This window comes from Haemaphysalis longicornis, unplaced genomic scaffold (genome assembly GCF_048455015.1).
Source record: "Haemaphysalis longicornis isolate Haplotype H1 unplaced genomic scaffold, Haemaphysalis longicornis Haplotype H1 scaffold_5, whole genome shotgun sequence".
NCBI lineage: Eukaryota > Metazoa > Arthropoda > Arachnida > Ixodida > Ixodidae > Haemaphysalis > Haemaphysalis longicornis.
Genome location: NW_027526385.1, coordinates 102,216,645 through 102,236,736, shown reverse-complemented (window position 1 = coordinate 102,236,736; position 20,092 = coordinate 102,216,645).

The window sequence follows — 20,092 nt, the reverse complement described above, 5'->3', positions numbered from 1 at the left end:
GTGATGTATGCAAAAGTTAGTGGTGTATGCAAAAGGTTGTAGGCTTTGCTCCTTGTTCTTATTTGGTGTTTTAGAATATTCGTTTCTTTATGTATCACACCCCCTAAACAATGCCGTAGGGATAATGTGGGTATTTGATTAAACTAAATAAATAAATAATGCCGCGACATCTGCATCGAAGCCAGATGCCCGTGGCAATCACGCGTGGACCTCAGCAGCGCGCCTATTGGCACAAACGGAGATAGTATGGAAGCAGGCAGCAAGACGAAAGACGATTTCATGCAAGCAATCGACGGCAATTTCCCATTTCGCTGAATGGAAATTGAATGAACTCTGAAACACATGAAATTGCTACTCAAACCGAAAACCGAAACGAAAGTTCTTCGGTTTCGCTATTGAACTATGTAATAAATATCGTTACGTTTTCGTTTTCGTTCCGGCCAAAAATTACGTTTTTTTCGTCTTTTGTTTCTGATTTTCGTTTCGTTCCGACACCCTGGTTGTGAGGCCATTTGAGTTCTGAATTCATTTTGAGTTCTCAGCGCATTTTGAGTTGTGAGTTCATTTTGAGTTTTGAGTACATATTGAGTTTTGAGTCCATTTTGAGTTCGAGTGCATTTTGAGTTTTGAGTACATTTTGAGTTTTGAGTACATTTTGAGTTTGAGTAAATTTTGAGTTTTGAGTACATTTTGAGTTTTGAGTTCACTTTGAGTTTGAGTACATTTGGAGTTTTGAGTACATTTTGAGTTTTGAGTACATTTTGAGTTTTGAGTCCATTTTGAGTTCAAGTACATTTTCAGTTTTCAGTCAATTTTGAGTTTGAGTACACTTTGAGTTTGAGTACATTTTGAGTTTTAGTACATTTTGAGTTTTGATTACATTTTGAGTTTGAGTACATTTTGAGTTCCGAGAACATTTTGAGTTTTGAGTCCGAGTGAGTTCTGAGTTTTGCGCTCAATGTGCGTTTGAGTTTGAGTGAGCGCAGATGTGCTGCTCAGCATTGAGTCTGAGTTTGAGTGAGTGGTGATTGGAAAAAAAAAATTGTGAGTGAGTTTGAGTGGGCCACGCCAACTTTTCCGAGGTATGATCGATGCAGCCTAGCTGTTGTCATCAATGCTAAACCGGCAAGGGTCCCGTCCCACTATTTAGGCAGTAGCCTTCGTGTTCACATCGTAGCATTCTCTTTTTGTATTGCTACAACGGGCAAAATAAGGAATTAATAATTATATAAAGGCAGACCGAGAAAAATTCCCGGCGCCTTCCCGCGAGGGCAACACGAGTAAATGCAGAGCATTGGGGCCTCAGTACTGATTGAAGGCAGTGTTGCTTCCATCGCTTCTTCCGTGATGCCGGAGTAGCAGACACGAGTAAACGTGGGCACGAGCGTCAACCAAGGAAGGAAGGAGCAACGCAGTGACTGAAACACGAGCGACCGCTAGCCGCTATATTTGCAGCGCGCGCTGTAGAGGGAGAGCAGTACGGTGGGGAGAGCGCGCATGCGCAAGCAGCGCGTGCCCTTCCGCGCCCCACCGCGCTGCTATCACGCACCTGTTACGCCGAGACCGCGACGGAGCGAACGGGCTGACTACGACGCATGCGCGCGCCAGCTGCTGTTGAGAGAGAGGAGGGAAGGAGAGGCGCACTTGCCGCGGACGCGAAACTGTTGACACCGTCCGACGCAAGAACAGGCGAGGCTAAGAAATGCTCTGCATTTAAAAGTACCCCTCGTTGTCAATGAACAAGCGGCAGCATTTGCTGCGAAAGGCAGCATGATATTAATGAACGTTTAAACAGAGAATGTCCAAGCACGAACGCTACGTTCAATCCTTCCATCCCAGTGAGCTCAAAGATGGGAAGAAAAAAGGCAACAGAGATACAGAAGACGTTCCGAACCAGTGTCCGATCAAATGAAGGCAGGGGGGGGGGGACGAGAGGGGTCTGTCGTACTCCAAAGGATCCTGAAATTAGCACTGTGACAGCCGACTGTGTATCCCGCTACTTCCCATCTCCTTACATTACAGCAAGGCATCGCTGGGAGGGTGACTGGGTTTGAGAAGCTTTTTTAGCGTAAGTTCTAAGGTAGGCTTGCGGCGGGATGACCAATGCCTCGTCTCCGGGATCGAGCTCGCATCATTGTTGTCGAGTCGCAAGGCCATACAGACTCCGCTACTGGACCCTAGAAACAGGAGCCCCTGTCCCGACGAAGCCGACTCGTTTTTCACCGGTACCTGTTGTGGCCGGACTGGTAGTTTTAAGGATAACCACTCCTGCAGACCTCCTCTTAGAGCACATTTTTATGTGCGGAGTACCTTAAGACCACGCAATGTCCGTCAGCGTCCATGCGCATAGCATTTACTATCGCAAAAAAATCACACAGGCACCGGCAGGATTCGAGTCTGTGTCCGGTAGATCAGAAAGAGTTAGTGTCAGTCGTCTTACCCATTGACCTACGACCATGAGTTAGTACCCAAGATTCGAACGGCTTACTATCTCACCTGTAACGACGCGGAGTACCTTGGGACCTCCGAGTGGCCTTCCGCGTCCATCTGTGCGCAAGCCACCATAAAGCGAAAATCAAGCGAAATTCGATTCTAGCCGTGAGTTGCGGTGTCAGTTAGGGAATAATCAAAGTGCAACTCACCGCTCAAACTGAATGACGGCCGGGACGCAAATGGAATCATGGTCGGGGAGCAACTTGGATGTCATTTCGAGTCCCCGTACTCCGCACCCTCGCTATCATCCATGGAGTGGAGATGCTGCCATTTTTTGTTCTCTGAATTTCCCCTCTTTGCGTATTTGTTGCCTTTTTTTCTTTGCTTCTGTAATTATCGCCGTTGGTGGTTGGTGGTGGTTGTGGGTTGCGACGGGAAAAGGAAAGGAAATTCACTGGGGATATTTTGAGCTCGGCAGGGAGCTCACCTGCATACAACCCAGTGCAGGGGAACGGAAGTATAGGGGGAGTGATATGATAAAGTGGAAAGAGAGGCAGAGAGAGAGAGAGAGAGAGAGAGAGAGAGAGAGAGAGAGAGAGAGAGAGAGAGAGAGAGAGGTATAAAGATAGCTGTCAGTCCTAGAAAGCTGTCAGTCCGGGCACATCAGTCAATCACTGCACTCCGGGCTACAGCCGTTGCGTAAGGCCGGTCGTCTCCAGGAAAAGGAGCAGATAAGCGAAGACTTCCTGTTGGGTTCCCGCAGGCCCCTTCGGGAACAGAAAGTCCTCCATGCCGGCGCTGGGAAGGCCTCGACGCTGGAGTGCTCGGTGGAGCTCTGCTCTCGGCCCCGCGTGAGGGGGGGGGGGAGGGGGGGGGGAGGGGGGGGGAGGGGGGGGGGGCAAAAGCAGACGAGGTGCTCGAGCGTGTCAAGTTGGGAACAGTCCGCACATGTACGGGAGTCCTTGCGTCGGTGTCGGTGCAGGCAGGGTGTCGAACCGGAATTTTTTCGGGTTCGGTTCGGGTTCGGGTTCAAGCCTTTCGGGTTCGGTTCGGGTTCAGTTCCAGAGCATCATTCCGTTCCGGTTCGAACCGGTTCGAACCCGTTCGAACCGGTTCAAACGGGTTCAAACGGGTTCGAAGAAAAAAACAGTAGGCGTCTTTTTTATGTTAATTTTTTGTGCTCGTTTTTCGTTTCCTTATCAAATCGGCATAACAACAAATTCATAATGAAGGCTTCTTTGTCCAAATATTTTGTCTTCGCCAAACTAAAGCGACCCTGCAACACGTTTTTCAACTTTTGTCTAAATCTTGAGTGCTTGCAGAAAGTAGTCAACCAACGCATTATACTATGGGGTCGCAATGTGCCTCAGCCAAAAATTACTGTTCTCTCCTCGTCAGATAACATAGAAACTTGCTCAAAATATTTTTCACTCCTTCCCGGTCTTCGCGTTCTTCGACCGCTGAACGACGTCATTACAGCGGTGTAGCGGCTGTTTGCCGGCGTTCCTTAAGTTGCAGAAGAGAACGCATTTGATAGCCATCTAAAAAAAGGCACAAAAGCGAAGCAGAAACGGAAGGTGTATCCACAGCGACGAGCAAATCACGCACTGTTGCTCTGTGCTTGCAATAGCTATAGTTTTCGCAGTTCTTCAAGATGCGAAGAAGATTGAAAGCGTTTTCGAAAGTGTTTATTTATTTATTTACTGCTTTTTATTTGTTTATTTGTTTTTTTATTTATTTATTTATTTATTTATTTATTTATTTATTTATTTATTTATTTATTTATTTATTTATTTATTTATTTATTTATTTATTTATTATTTATTTATTTATTTATTTATTTATTTATTTACCTAGTTATATTTATTTTTTTATTTATTTATTTATTTACTGTTGGGTTTAACGCGCCGTCGCAACGCCGACGACAAGGCGCGCCATAGTGGAGGGCTCCAGATTAATTTTGACCACCTGGGGATCTTTTCGTGCCACGAAATTTCGGACACACGGACGTTTTCGCTTTTCGCTTCCATCAGAAAAGCGGCCGCCGCGACCGGGAATCTAAACCGCGTCTGTGTGCTCATCAGCGCCGTACGCCTTAGCCACTGACCCACCGCGGCGAGTTTATCTGAGGTGTTGAAGAGCTCCTTTAACTGTACCCGCAAAATGTTTTCTATGGTAGTGTGACGAGTATGTGGCGCCGACTGCCAAGCGTGGGAGGTGGTATTTAGAAAAATTTTCTACTGCTCATCTTTTATCTGCTAACAGAGCTGTTAGAAAGAAAGAATGGCTCTAAGGACTCATTGGACGGCTGGTATAGGACGACATGGGATAGGGAACCACTGGAGATAGGAACTTGCTAATGGCCCTTCAGCGACTGGTGACAGCGATTGGGCTCTAGGAAAGATGATAGCCAAGTGAAGTCACAAGCAGCAGTAATGATCACTTGTAGAGAGAGAGAGAGAGAAAATGAAGTTTAATTCAATCGAGGCAATGTTTAAGAGAGGCGTCCTCATTCGAGGGGGCCGAATCGACAGCCGTTTCCATCAAGAACAACTGATCTTCCAGGGCGCAGCTGGCCATGGCTATCTCCCAATTCTCTATGGAAACGTGAAGGTTGGATGGATCTACGGCACACTAGTCGCAGCCGCCTACTATGTGTATGAGGTTCCCAGGCTCTCCACAGAATCAACGCAATGGACAGAGTTGTGTCCCGTCAAAGAGGTGAAGTCTGGCGTTGTGTGGGAAGGTGTATGCCCACAGGGTGCGGAGTAATGTTTCCTGGTTAATCGGTAGCGATTTGTGCGAGGAGGAGTACGTTCTATGGAAGAGGCCAGAGTGCTGAGTAACTTCTTGGTCTGTGACTGCAGGATGCATGCACTCGGGCCGGGCTTCATCAGCGCCGGCTAAGCGAGTCAAATCTCGAACCACGATGTTGGTGATCTTGTTTGCCGTGGATGCCAGTATGAGCTGGCGCCCATACAATCGTGACTGGTCTCGTTGGTGGTCTCTGGTTGAACATCGGAAGTGTTGTAACATGCAATCGACCGTTGGCAAAGTGGGGCCACGCCTGCTAAGGGTCTGTTATGAGAGTTTTGACGCCGCTTTGGCTAAGCGCATGTGCTATCGCCGCTTCCTCAGCTTAGAGGGGGCTGTGTTCGGCGGTTGAGATGCTACACCTGTGGGAGGCTGCAGAACGGTAACACAAAGAGAAGGTACTGAAGAATGCTATCGGGCGGCTCTTGCATCAAACCAGTTGATCGTCCCTCCCTTTTTGTCTTGCAGTTTAGTTTCTTTCCAACTGTCTCCCCTCATATATACACACGTTTTGAAAACTCTTTGATGAATATACAATATGCATTAGGCAATTAGCTATTAACTTTAGTCCGAGATGTCAATTTTAATATAGCAACAACATAATTTTATTTATTTGTAATATACTGCCAGCCACCTGTTGGCAGCGAAGGCAGGAGTGGTTACATATTGATACATTCAGCACTGTGGTGCAGAGGAGAACTCACAATACGGGCATAAAGAAAGACCTTTTATAGCATTCAGGCGGTTTTCACGTAACTTTGCGGCTACTTTGTGCGTGACAAAATTTCCTGATTGGTCGAGAAGGAGAACGCTGCAAAATTTCCAAATGCCAAGGACCCCAAAGATATCATGTTTGGTCCGACCGTCGAATCCGCCTTAACTGACCCGTCAATTCTTTTAATCAAAATTAATCAACACACCAGTCCCAATAATTCCCATTAGCTCATTCACTCACCTAACTAATTTCAACTTCAACTTCAACTTTTTTGAGCATTTCGTACATAGAAATGCGAGGACAAACACAAAAAGCTGCAAAACTGCAGCTTGACGAGGTGTTTGCACCTTATGGTTGGCGTGGCAGAGCAGAAACAGGAGTTTAAAGCATACGAACAGGAAATAATCCTAAGAAAATAAATCTCGCCTTAACATGTCGATATTACATACAAACATAAAAGAAAGCATTAAAACGCACTATAGCTCACAGTTTGTAAAAGATACTTATTAAATGATATACAAACACGCATATAGGCACTCATAGGTACATACATACATACAAAGGTTACAAACCAAAACAGGGTACACAGGTACATAAAAAGAGAAATATTGGATATGTACGGAACCTGTGTAGACACAAAAAAAGCAAAAGACAAAACTTGAAGAAAAAGTCATGTTATATACAGGTATGCTTACACTCATCAAAATCTGCACTACAGAAGTGTCCACATAAATAAATACACACAATATTGGCAAAAATCAGTGTACGGTACTTTTTAGATGCTAAAGTTTGCAGGGAATGAAGACAATGCCAATAAAACGCTTGAAATATTTTACAAGTAATTTTGGCTAAACCAAGGTTGCCACGAGAGACAACGCTTAATAGATTGTCAGTTAAAAATGTTCTATGTTCAGCAGTAAACGTTTCCTTAACTCTCACTTCGAAATTGTATTTATAGCTATGCCACTCTCGGCTAGGTTATTTAAAAGGCGGGAAGTTCGGGATTGCAACCATTCATTGTCATAATTCGTTCTTGAAAACGGCACGAACCATGTACTCCTTCCCCTAATTTCGTACGGTACGTCCAACGGTTTTCTTAAATTTCATAGACTTAGATACGCTGCACCGTTGTGTTGCAAGCTATTTTTATACTTTGTTAGAAGATTAAAGTTGTAGATACAGTGGACAGGAAGCAAATTATACTGCAGAAATAGTTCGTTGGTGTGAGAGTCATATGGTACAGTTGCGATATGTCGAATGGCCTTTTTCTGAAATAAATGCAGCTTATTATTATTTTTTTGCGGAACTGGTTAACCATACGAGGCTGCAGTAATTGATGTGAGCTGTGAATATAGCATGATAAAGAATAAGTTTAATATTTGATGTAACCACAGGCCGTAACCTACAAAGCACCCCACACGCTCGAGATAAATTAGTGCGGACGTGATAGACATGGGCATCTCATTTTAAATGTTCTTAAAAAACAATGCCTAAAGTTTTTATTTCACTAACTATACAAATCTTTTCAGATCCGATGTACAAACTGAGGTTTCTATCAACAGATCTTTGAGCTGGTGAAAATAACACCGCTTTAGTTTTCTTAGTATTTATTTTTAACGAGTATGCTTTAGTCCATTTGTGAAGCTTTCTAAATGCTAAATGCAAAATTTGCTATTGCTAAATGCAAATCTATTTGCTAAATGCAAAAGCTGAGTAGTATCACACGATTGAAAGAAAATGTTGGTATCATCTGCGTAAATAATAAAATGTGCAATTTCAGTAATTTCTACGATATCATTCATAATTATTGATCAGGATTGGCCCTAGAAGACTGCCTTGCGGAACTCCAGCCCTTACTTCTTGTGAAGAAGAGTTGTGTTCCTTTATTGCTACGACCTGTTGCCGGTTACTTAAATAAGATCGCAAAAGAGTAAAGCCCCCGGAATCCATAATGTTGTAATTTTTAAAGCAATGTTAAATGACTAATTCTATCAAATCCTTTGAAAAAGTATATAAATATAACTAAAGTTACCTTGTTTTCTTCAAATCCCTGGATTATTCATTCTTTTTGCGTTAGTAAAGCTAATTCTTTGGCATATGTTTACGAAACCGAACTGTTTTGATGATATAATAGAGTGTTTGTCACAGAAGGACACAAGGTGTTTCGCGATTACTTTTTCTAGCCTTTTAAAATAACTGGAAGTACAGAAACCGGTCTATAATAGGAAAAATTGATTTTGTCCCCGGATTTAAACAGTAGCGTGACCTTAGCTTGCTGCATCATTTTTGGAAAAACACCAGTAGTAAGGCATAAGTTATATATATGGCTAAGCGGCGATACAAGAAGGTCCAGTACAAGCTTAATAGGCCGAATATGAAGCCTATCGATGTCTATGGCCTTGCTATTTTTGGTGACAAGAAAATCGACCATATTTCCTGAGGCGTTACCGGAGAAAAAAAGGCTCTGTGTGGGTTAGAATACTTTAGGAAGCTCATAGCGCTTTCATTGTGGGAGCATTACATAATATTCGTTTAAATAGTGATTAAACTTGGTTGCCAGTTCTTGACCCTTGAGTGGTTTATTATCTACTGTCAATTCAAAGTCGTCGTACGGGGGGTAAGTGGGTGCAAAAGTTTATTCAATTCCCGCCACATGACATCCCGCCGGGAGGAAGCCTCAGAAAACACATGTTCGAAGTACATTTTTTTAGTGTAGCGTAAGAACTTTGTCACAAAGTTTCGGTACTTTTGAAAGGCTACAAAATCGTCCCTGTTCTTTGTTTTTACAAACTTATGGTACAATATATCTTTTTTACGGATCATCTTCAGACATTCGTCTGTAATCCATGGTTTCCTTATATTCTTATTTTTCTTGACCATCTTAAGAGGAAAAGACTTTTTATATGCATCTTTATATGATTCTAGAAAAGTATCGTAGGCATCATCTGCAGTGGTGCACAGAAGTAAAGGGTTCCACCAAATAGAGGGAATTTTCTGACGAAAAGTAATCACAGTATTCTGATTAATATCGTGAAAAGCGAAAGATTCGGGGCATTGCTTACATCTTAGTATTTCTGTGTGCATTGAGAACATATATATAGGTAAATGGTCACCTATATGTAGAGATGGGCAGAATTGGGGGAGATGGGCAGTACCAGTCACACCGGACATGGTACTGCTGCTTGTATCACTGGTTATAAATACATCAATAAGACTTTGGGAAAGACGGCCCATACGAATCGGTTCTTTGATCTCGTTCATGCAGCCGAAATAACCGAAAAGGAGCTCTAGATCACGCGAATGTGCGCTTGCCTGTAATATGTTAATGTTAAAGTCCCCACCAATAGTTATTTGTAACCCATAAGACGAAACAAAATTGAGGTCTTCTAAAAATGCAAAACAATTTTCGAGTTTTCCATCAGGGGGGCGGTACACAACAACAAAAATAGCATTTTTACATTGCACCATTCAAGCTTCATAATCTGTCGTAACTGTCGAAAATTCGTTCATTGTACTACAAGAAAGCTGTGTAGGCACGAGCTGTAACACACCCCCACCTCTCGCCGTGGGACCTATTTAGAAAGAACGTGTTGAAGCCCGAAAGGCGCAGCACTTCTGTGTCACTCGTATACCAGGTTTCCATTATCATGACAACGTCGATCTTGAAACTTTCAAAGCTGCGTTTTCTTTTCTTGTAGTTTCACATTCTCCTTTCATTTCCTCGTAGCTTTTGTTGAAGAAATGGCAGCCTTTTTGCATTTCCACATTTTCTTTCCTAGTGGTTTCATATTCTTTCTTAATTTTCTCGTAGCTTTTCTGCATTTCCCTTACTTCTTTTCAATATTCCCGCTTAAGATCAGCGATCTCGCGTCTTAGGTCATCAATGTCAGTTTTCATCACCAAAGCAATGGGGGATTATACACAAGAGCACACAATAGCAATGACACTGGGTGGTTGGCACCAGAGGCAACAAAAAAAGTCACTGAGTAAGTGAACAAAGATTACTGCAAAATATTCAAACCTGTGAAACAGGAAGGCGACTATCAGGCGACCGTTCTGTTCCCTGCCTCCGATGCCAAGTGATGCTGAGGTGGACGGAGCGTTCTTTTAAAGGATCCACTTCGTCACGAAAGCCACACGTGGTCCAGGAAACAGGGGGTGTGGCGAGGCGATGTGGCGAGGGGGTGTGGCGAGTCTACCCGCTAACCCGCACTAATCGACTTCAATCCATTCACCTCTTAAGTTTAAGGTTAAGCAGATTCGAGATAACATAAAAATGCTATCAAATATACTTTAAAAGTGGATATTCGGATTCCCCATTTTTTTAAATCTCATGTTCTCTTATAGCAGTAACCGAAAGACACAACGGCACTGTATACAAGAAAAAGTTACGTTAATTTTGAGAACTGCGAGTGTTTGTGTCTCAGTGCTGTTTGTATATAAGTGCCCATTCAAGCTATAAGTGGAAGATATGGATGTATTGTTGACGGTGTCCCTGAAGGCCTTCACAAGCGGACGGGGATGCATGCGAATTAACAAGACATTAAAAACTTTACGCGATTTTAAACACCATGTAGAGAAACCATGAAGAATATTCCATGATATGTTGCCTCGTAATATGCGTTATAACTTAAGTTATTCTAAACGTAAAAGATAATTGGGAGAGATGGGCAGTGCCTAACGCAAACTGATAGTATATACGGACAACTTTACATTAAATTGAGGGAAATAATTAGAAAAGAACATGATGGGCTTGGGAACTACAGACTACGCAAAATATTTCATGGTTCTGTCTGGGAAGTGGCAAAATATCTTCAGACGCAAGGTAGGGTACCGAACTGGAAAACTAGAAATCACATTTTTGAAGCCCCGGAACCGGTTCGGAACGGTTCCTTCGATTCGTTCCGGTTCGGGTTCAGTTCCAAAATGGCGGAAAAAATACGGTTCCGGTTCAGTTCCGGTTCCGGGCAAAAATTCTGGTTCGGTTCCGGTTTTCGGTTCGGTTCCGGTTCCGGTTCGACACCCTGGGTGCAGGCGCTCCGCCACATTATCGCCGTTCGGGTTGTTGCTGGATTCCTCGTCTCATGGCGCATACCCACGGTGGCGATTGACCAGGAATCGGGCATGAAGGTATCGTGAGCCGCTTCGCGCGCACGCGTTGCCTCTGTCTCGCGTCTTCTGTTCAGTGCCTGCGCGCACGAGTGCATATGTCCACGTAAAAGGTTTTCCCTGTTAGTGTTATGCGCTTTCTTTTATTCTTGTGTCCCATGCCCTCCATTAAACGTATTTTGTTTGTCTAACCCAGCTTTGAACACGTATGGGCCTCTCCACCTCCACCTGTTCAGCAAAACGTGCACAGGCATGCGCCGACCACCCTGTTAAAATAATTATTGATACACCTGTTTTTTAGCGCGAGCGAGGAGGGGGCTGTGAGAAAAAGTCGAAAAAAATATTTATAAACGAAAGAACACATCACTTAAGCAGTTCAAGCCGTAAATATCCAAGCTGTGTTGCTGCAAACGAAAAGTAACTTGAATATGCTTAGCCCCATCAGGCTGTAAAGGACACTTTATGCACTGACGTTAAGAATGACCTGAAATAAATGCTCTAGATATTAAAACGAGAATAAAAGGAAGTGGGCAGTCGAGTGTAGCGCCATGGAAATTTATACGGAAAGCCACAAAGGGGGGTGGTGAGCTATGATGACCGCATTGTAAATAAATGCATCTCTTTTTGTGATTAGGTCGCTTTAGCATCAGACACGGTTCATGTCAACAGTCTTGCCTCCCCGTAACATGTTTGGGTAGAGGTGCTGCGTATGTACTAAAGTACCAACGCCAAGGAAAATAAATAAGATCGCTAGCACCTCCTTTGTAATTGCTGAGCATACGTTTGTGCTCCTTATAAATGTCCTTGTGAAGCTTTCCAGCGCTGTATATGGGACTGTGCTAATTATCCTCATGGGTATTATGAGATGGCCACGCAATTGTAACAATAATTATCTTCGAGGTTCTCAATCCTCGAAGGCCCGAAGCTAGACTTGCAGAACCCCTATATAGCCGCGAAGCCCTACTTCAGTTTACCCTTTTTCTAGCCGCGGCTTCATTATAATGCGGCTTCATTAAAATGCGGCTTCATTATAATGAAATCTCTTGCTGCTTGATACAAAAACTAAACTCAGCTCTTTTTATGCTAGTGCACACGACACCGAGCCTTCCGAGTAGGACCCGTATCTGTCCACATTATTTATGTCTCTTTTCCGAAATAATTTAAACTTAAATTTGCTTACTATGTACTTAAGCATTTCTTTCTGACTGGAAATACACCGATCCATTTAAAAGACGGACTCCGAAGTGTTATTTAACGCAAGCTTTATTGAAAAGTCTAAGCTTTTAGGTGTGCCTGAAACGACCTACTTTTTTTATAGCATTTTGGACCTATAGCAATAGGTAATAGGCTGCTGTGTATATCCGCCTGCATTGCCGAAATCTATCAATTTGGTGGTGCATCACCTCTGTAAAAGCCCTTACGAAACATGACAAAAATTAACTAGTATTTATGCGTCTTCATGCTGTACTTGCAAAACATTTCAAAAGATTAGATTTATTTAAAAGTTACGGAAAAAATAACGCTGAGTAAAAGTCATAGTTCAAGGGTTTCGATAGGAATTATTTGCTAGGCGTTTATTGGAACACAAAAAGAAACATTGGGGTTATGTCAAAATTTATTCACTCATAAACCTACCTAAAAATTGATTTTCCACATTTTTATTCAACATTTAGCGCTTCAGTGTGACATATATAAGATTAGGTAGTAACATCTGCAATATCGTTACAAATATTGTTACAAAAGTAGGTCCCAAAAAATGGCTGATTAGTACGGTACTCCAAAATGAGAAATTTGAGCTCAGCGGCAACTGCGGTCTTCTCAGTGACGCCGCAAAGCTGCTGCGTCTCAGGAAGCAATCGCGTGATTCGCGAATACATGACAAGGTAAATATAAATGGTAGCGAAGCTTCGGGCAAAAAGCGGTTCAGAACTTATTGCCAGCGACATCAGCATAGGGGCTTATGGGAGTGGCGATTGAAGCGTGACTAGGTGAGGAGGGAACAAACACTAGTAACAAAAAACCAAGTTTTGTTCAACAATAAAACAACATTTATATTTTGCGAACGACATTTATTTCTGAATCACATTTATTTAGGCACAGTGTGTAAATAATTTATGAAAATGATGTTCATTCTCAAACACCTTTTTTGTAGCGCCCTCTAAAAATGGCACATGTCATTGCTCTGTGATGCAGTCCTTGTAGTGTCCAGAAAGGCGCTCCTAAAGTTCGTCTGCTAGGAAACGCCCCTCGCGTGTTAAGGTGGTGCGCATTTGCATTCGTTTTTCCTTGTTAATTTGGTGTGCACTTTATTTTCGCTGTGCGTGGAGTTGCAAGGTGCGTTGTATCGTCGGTGAACACGTTTTGTACCGTGCCCTGTGGGCACGGTGAACTACGGGACGATGCTGCCAACGGTTGGAGCGGAGCGCTTTCTTCGGTACCTACGGAAACGATGTGCTGTACAAGGTTGCAACAGTAACTCCCGTACGCCTGGCGTTTTACTGCACCATTTTCCTCATTTCCACAGGTAACGCGAAACTATAGTACTGTTAATACGTGCACGGGGGTTGTGTAAGGGGACGTGGTGGTGCTTCCAAAAAAATGGGTCTAAAGCTTTGTTATGTCACAGTTGTCTCTATATTTCACCTCAGGCTGGCTCGGAGCAAGTGGTGTCAATTACTCTAGGACTTCTCAGCGTAGTACCACTAGAATTTAAACTAGTCGCTTTAATTGTTTATCTCAGTGTCTTCTCTATTACATTACAACGCTTGTAGTGCTCCTTGCTTCCCGCACTTGTATGCGCAAGCATTATTTCCATCGCAGTACTGTGTTGTGCTGCTCCGTGGTGCGCTGCTGCCAGATCTTTCCTGCTATGTGCTTTTACATACTGCCGTCGCTTCCGTTTGAATTGATCCATTTTTTCTCTTTTTACTTATCTGTTGCGACACTTGCCTAATAATGCAACCAGGATATTGCAGGCGTGAATTCTGAGTGAACTTCTGTAGAAACCCTTGTCTACTTGATAAGACGCCGGGACAGCTGCGGTCTGCTCGCTGCACTTTCGTGAATCGGCATTTCTGCGGCCCAGTTTTCTGCGTAAAGATGCAGTGCCTAGTTCTTTTCTCTGGTTTCGAAGTAGTTCTGCTGTTGACGCTTTCATTGCTCATAATGCTGTGTGTTATGGGGAAAGTCAATTTTTCGGCGCGCAAGGAAAATCATAATGCATGTAGTGCCCACGAACATTTTGTACTTTTGTATACGTGCTGATTTTGTGCAGTGTGGTAAATTTGTTTTATGTTTATCCTGGAATAAAATTCTAATGTCTTGATTATAGCATGACTATGCGTTATGTCTTCTCTTAGAACAGAAGTACACAAACTGAGCAAGCATTATATAACCTTGATCTATACTTAAGGCACGCACGCAACCTGCGTATGTGCGACGCAATTAAACCCAGCAGTGGCGTTGGTATTAATTGGTATCGGGGTAAGGAGTGGGCACGTTTTGTATATGAAAGTGGGGCCGGGGAGATTGGTCAAGTGTCATTTTGTGCTCTGTATCCCAAGGCAGAAAAAAAATTCCGGTGGGGGGGGGGTACGTTTGCCACTTACTGCAATCAAAATAAACAACTGATTGCTTTTATACAGCAGTGGAAGGCATGAATACAGAATAAAGGTTCAGAGAAGATGCAAGATGTTTTTATAAACACCGAGGCGTTTCTCTAGTACGTTTCTCTAGACACGAGTTTAAGCTGGTGTTGACTTGAAGCACACACGCCAAGGGCTCGCCAACTTGCGTCAGATGGCAATGACATGAGCCCTCAGCGATCAGAGGCCTGCTAAGGCTATTTTGAAGTCAAATTTTCCCGCTAATGCCACCAAATGACGTCACTTTTTTACCGGTTCTTGCGTCACATCCGGTTTATTTTTTGTTCCGCCGGAAGTGTTCCCTCCTCACACAGATGGCGCTAAGCCCCATGAGCAGCTTAAGAGCCGCCATTTTCTGAACGTATGGGCTTCTATGGAAGCTTCGCTACCAGTTATATTTACCTTGCACATGACGGCGTGCAATACTGTAGTGTTATCTGGCAAAGCGCATTTTTCTGTAAATCGTATTTGAACCTCCCGCGGAAATGCCCGTGGTTCTGCCCACGCAACGAAGACGATGACGACGTAAGTTGCAGCGTTTGTTTGACAGGAAGGCCGATTTTAATGAGGAGGTGGTTGGGGTTGCGAGGGAAGAGAATTATAAAGTAGGACCCGCCGCAGTTCTTAGTTGCACACCCCATTTTCTCAGTAAGATGGATTGGGGGTCCCCCTGCTAGAGAACTCGTGCCATACCACTCTTAAATGCAAAGCTTGTGAGCTCCAAAAAAGCTCAGCGATGCCAACGTTGTCTCACAGTGCAGAGAATGTAAACAGAACGTGAATTGATTGGACCCGTGTTCGATGCTCCTGGAGGTATGCGTACTATCAAATTAGATGGTGTATATTGGATTTGGAGTCCCCATTGCAATAAGGGAAATGTTCCCATTCCTGAGATTCACGGGGTTTATCACCGATGTACGTGCATCCGGTAGCGCATGCTGGGGTTTTGTGCTTCTTGTGAAATGGAAAAAAAGGGGTGCTGGCTTTCATCGGTGCTGGGTTCTGTGTTCCTTCCTAAGGCATCATTGGACGCTTACGTGCGATTTTGACGCACAAGTCTCGCGCAGCCTCGGCATACTGACCTCCTCCCGACACTTTTGCCATATTTTTTCCTCCGCTTTTCAGATCGCTGTAGCGGTTCTATATTAGAGGTCCTCTTCGTTAGCTCGTTTACAATGCGGCCGACGGCGGCGCCAAAGCTCACCAGCGGGGCGAATAAGAGCTGCTGTCTAAGAAGAAATTACCGCCCACAAAAGCCATTATGCCCGCTTCCCACGTGTACATTCATTCTGCTGCCTTTCTGTGTACGAAATTATTGTCTTTTTTCTTATCTTCAGGTATAAACCTTCTTAGGATGTCCGAAAGACAAAGTGTGAGTTGTGAAGCGTAGTTTATATTGCAATGGAAGCCATGACCCGCATAGACAGTACCTCAATGTTTGACTTTTTTATGCACCTTTAAGTCCTTGGTTGCTTTCTGCTGAATGGTGAGTTATATATCAACTGGTCGAAAATATTGTTCCATGTAGAACCATAACACTACCTCCCCGTATAAGCTTTCCGAATAATGCCGTCCATAACTATCATAATGTAACTCCAATTTAAAGAAAAGAATTCAAACGCCCCTTCATGTAGCGACAAAGATGGTTGGAACGGGAAGCGTTCTTACAACGCAACGTCTCCGTGTCAAAAAAAAAGTCCAAAAACTCAACGATCAATGTTCACGTCTGCAGTTCAAGTCCGAACGTAACTGCAGTTCAAGTCCGAACCGCCAACTATGAAAGTCCAAATCGCTGACGATGACAATTCAAACCGCCAATGACCAAAGTCACTCGCGAAGAAAGCGCAATGTGTGTCAGCTTTTACGCTTTGTGCTTCGTAAGCGTTTCTTATTATATTGTCACCAGCAGACATCGCTACATTGTGAAAGTGGCTTCGAGTGGTATACCGAAAATCGAAGCACCTTTCTTAGAGAAAGACGGTTAAGTGGATGTCCAACATCGAACTGCTTCAACCATGTAAGAATGGCGCTTTCGGATAGACGTCGGCGTTATAAGGCGAGGGTTGCAGGCTCAGTACCAACCACCAGAGACGTTTTCTTATTTTTTTGTGGGAAGGCGCATGATCTGCCTTTGTGGAAATGCATAATCTATATGTTTCATCCCGATGCTGCATTTTTGCGTACAGTCGCCATTAGTAAGGCAAAGAGTGCTTCGCTGTAATGACTGGATTTTTAGGCATTGAAATAGCGCGTTTTAGGAGCCATAACAGGCAGCCAAAACAACGTTTAGGCTTCCAACGTCGGAAATATAGGCAGCGCGGGAAATGCAGGAAATATATGTTTGCATAAATGCATATAATTTCAAAGGAAGACGTGCGCGCCCTGTTTCTACGACAGGAAGGCCAGAACTGTCCTTGTTTATGCAGGCACGAAGGCGCCAACAGTTCACCATAGCCGTTCAATTGTCTCATTGAACTGCTAAAATAAGTATGATCCTGTTACTTGCTCGAGTACCGATATAGGGAAGCAGGCATGAAAAAGAATGCTTGAGAGCTGGGAATGCTATTTAATAACGCTATAGTCGGGAGTCGGGAGTAAGTTAGGAACGGCAATATCTCACAGAGTGTCACGCTCCGCCTAGGCGACGGCCCCGCGGTGTTAGCGGGGCACGCATTTGGAAAGCATGCGGCGCTTTCTGAGTCCCCTCGCCTGCTTTTAACAGCAAAGCTATTATACAAGTCCTTATTTTTCCTGTCCGCAGTGAAAAACACCAAGAAAGTGCCGCGCGCACGTGAGCGGGCGCACGTGAGTGCGTGCCTCGCGGCGATGTAAACTGCCGAGAGCTCGGGTGCGCGTGCCGCGCGGCAACCGCCCACCGTCCACGGCGCACGTTTGTCCTGCCAACCAGAACTGCTTCGGGAGATTGGCCAAGATTGACAAAAAAAATTCCAACGTTCGCCGTAATCGCGGCAACACTTGCTCGTGAACGAGAAAAACACGCCTTAGCGTATACGCCCTTTGTTGTTAGGTCCAATGATTATTAATTCCAAAAATTGAAAGGAGCTCACACTCGTGGCAACAATGATAGGGTGAAGGTCGTTGAGGCAGCGAAGAAGCAGAAAATTGGCTGCAATTGTGGCCTTGAACCGCCGTGATGACCGTGAAGGGTGCGTACAGCTTCACGACATTCAAGTCTTACGCGTTAGTGTTTACTTCCCTCATTTTTTTCTCGCGTAGTTTGTTTGTCGCCGCTGCAGTTATTTGTAAGCAGAATTAGCAATAAAAAATCACTGAAACGACTCGCGTCATGTGCAAAATACTCGCAGTGAGGCGTGTTTTGCGTCGCTTTGAGGAACAGCCGACCAAGGTGATGAGGCGCAGTGGAAACTTTCGTTGCCGTTCTTAAGGTGCAGCAGAGTATAGCTGATGTCTGCCTGACACAATTTGATTACGACCTAAAATAAACAGACACAAATAATTGACGGAAGAGAGACTACAATTTCTCAAGAAAATAATACGCTCTTTCATGAGGATCGTTAGTAACAACGCTAGCAATTTTATTGCGTACAATGATATCCGCATTCAACAATCAAGACGTCCCAGCACTGGCCCATACACTTCGACACCCTTGAAGAGCATTTAAAAAAAAATATATTTTTACCTGCCGAACAGATTTTCGATGAGAAAAAACATTTAAAGCCCATTGCCAGTGTAATTTCAAATCCGTAAGAAAATGCAGCTGCGGAGCGATATTTCGCCGTTGGTTTTTCTTTAAAAAAAAGGAGTAATTCGCTAACAAAGGTTTTTTGAATGCTCAACCGTTGCGTTGAAAATGGAGTTGTATATGCGTATGCTTCTAGAAACGAGGATGTGACTGCACCTGCGCAAACAAGTCTGTTTGGAGAGAACGCGGAGCATAGTCTAAGAATCACAGTGAGAATTGTGGAAACAATAACACACTACCACCATACAGAGATTTTTTATTCAAAATTATGCCCCTGGTGACTGAGAATGAGATTCAGGTTCTACTGGAGCTAGCGGTTGTTTTCCGCGTGTTGCTTGAACTAAGAGACTAGGTTGAATTCTACAAGTTCTTAACAGTCAATGCTACCCAATAACGTGAAGAACGATCTCAAACTATTCCCCAAAAGCGGTGCTTGAGGCTAAATTGTGTTCATATGGGCGGCGATATTCAATATAGGCGTTGCTAATAGGCATTTAGAGACTATTTTAGGCATTTAGGCACAAACTCCAAAATAGGCTTTTATGGACCCTATAAAACACAAAAGCCCTGTATCCTGGTTTTATAAACACAATAAAGTCAGCAGTAATGATTAGGGAGCTTAAAACGGACGGTCGCCGTACTCTTCAACAAATTCTGACGTGATAAGATCAGCATACCAATTATTTTACCAACTGCTGCCCAATCGTGGCTGTTTGGAAGAATAAAAAATCTTGTCGTAGGTACCTTAGCATAAGTAGAAAAAAACAAACTTTTTATGCTCAAGCCTGATACCGATAAAAGAGCCCGAGATGTTAGCAAACACTCAGAAAATATTACATTTAATAGTGACCTATTACGCGCACCTATTGAGGAGGCATAATAGCAACTGCCTGTTGAACCAATGCGCAAAGTTTTACTGTTTAAACAGCTGAGCTGTTTAAGCCGAGCGTTATCCGTCCGTCACACCAAAATTACACCATCTTCCCGTACGGGAACCTATGCGAAGCAGCCATGGGGTCGACTGAAGTTCCCATTAGTTTTCAGTTGGTCGTTTCCGTTGACGTTCAGCTTCGCGTGCCTTCGTTGTATCAGTAGCTCTTCTTGAGGTAGCTTGAATGAGTGAAGGACATACGGCGCGTTCGTAGCACATGCTCCCGTCTCGGTTTGCAGCGCAGTGGGAAGAGCGCCACGTACCTCCCGTTGCGGCCAGAGAGTCGTGGGATCGAAACCGGGCGCCGCACGACTATTTCTTTTTATAGTGGGATGTGCTGACGTCAGCCCGAACGCTGACGGGGCTGAAGAGACGCGCATGCGCAGTAGAGTGCGGACAACGACAACGACATCGAGGGAGGGACACAGGCCCGAGCATGAGATGCTTCGCATTTAAAAAAACCTCGCAGAGCGAAGACGTCATCTCGCGTTGCCTAGCAGCCCGTGGCCCGGCTGTGGATAGCTTCGCGCTCGCGTCCCGAGCCTCGGCATGGCGCCGCCGGGCGTCACCTGCACAGATCAACGTCACTCCGCCGAGCATTGTATAAAGGCTCGTGTACAGCGACGTCGCCCAGGCTTGCGCGTGCACTTGCTCCACGTATGGAGCTCACAACAAATTCCAGGGGAAAATACCGAGCGCACGTAAGCGTGCGCCTCGGGTGG